This window comes from Castanea sativa, chromosome 3 (assembly GCF_040712315.1).
Source record: "Castanea sativa cultivar Marrone di Chiusa Pesio chromosome 3, ASM4071231v1".
NCBI classification, from domain to species: Eukaryota; Viridiplantae; Streptophyta; class Magnoliopsida; order Fagales; family Fagaceae; genus Castanea; species Castanea sativa.
This window is the reverse complement of record NC_134015.1, coordinates 48,722,050-48,722,972: the sequence shown is the minus strand read 5'-3', so window position 1 is coordinate 48,722,972 and position 923 is coordinate 48,722,050. Positions and strand designations below refer to the sequence as shown.

General features: G+C 46.6%; 1 non-coding gene across 1 annotated transcript; it reads right to left on the bottom strand.

Annotated features, from left to right (window-relative positions):
• Window positions 1-326: 326 nt before the first annotated feature.
• LOC142630141 (small nucleolar RNA Z247) lies at window positions 327-465 on the bottom strand. The gene has a single exon (XR_012843252.1). It is a non-coding gene; the product is annotated as a small nucleolar RNA Z247 (small nucleolar RNA).
• Window positions 466-923: the final 458 nt, after the last annotated feature.

Genomic DNA, 923 nt, shown 5'->3' with positions numbered 1-923 from the left:
GGAGTTTGAGCTCTCACCATGATAGGCATGGTTGAACCGGTTATAGCATTGTAGGGCCGTGTGACCCATTTTGTTGCATACTTGACATGTGGGCCTAGTAGTTCCAGAGGAAGGCCCAGAAGGATGAGGCCCAGTGGAGGGATAAGATGTGGGACGACCACCGCGTCCACGATCACGATGCCCACGAGAAGGGGCAGAGTTGTTTCGTCCACCAGATGAAGGAGGTGACCCTCGCAAACCACTGTCGCGACTTGGCTGGGATTTTGAAGCTAGATTTGCCGAAGGGAAAGCTTCTACAGAAACATTGTGGTGTTGCTCAAGGCGGTTCTCATGTGTAAGGAGATGACCATAAAGCTCGTTAATGGAGAGAGGATCGACACAGGTGGTGATAGATGTAACAAAAAGGTCATACTCGAGACCCAAATCCGCAAGGAGATATGAAACGATTTCAAAATCCCTGAGAGGCTGTCCAGCAACGGCAAGGGTATCAACTAAACCCTTGAACTTTTGAAAGTAATCGGAGATAGAGGATCCACCTTTGTTTGCCGTAGCAAGTTGATAGTGGATCTGCATGATTCGGGCTCGAGATTGCGAAGTGAACATTCATTCTAGAGCCATCCAGAGATCTCACGAGGTGGTGCAGCCCACAACTTGAGTGAGAACTCCTTCAATCAATGAAGACAGCAAAGTGCTCATTATAAGTTGATCTTGTTGAACCTAGGTAAGAAATTCTGGATTTTCGATTGAATCAATGGTTGATGTCATGTCAGGATTGGGAATCATTTGTGGCGGTGGTGTGATTGTACCATCAATGAAGCCGAAGACTCTCTGACCACGCATATATGGAATGATCTGTGCCTTCCAAAGTAAAAATTGTCACGGTTGAGTTTGACAGTGACAATGTTGCGAGGATTGATGAAAAA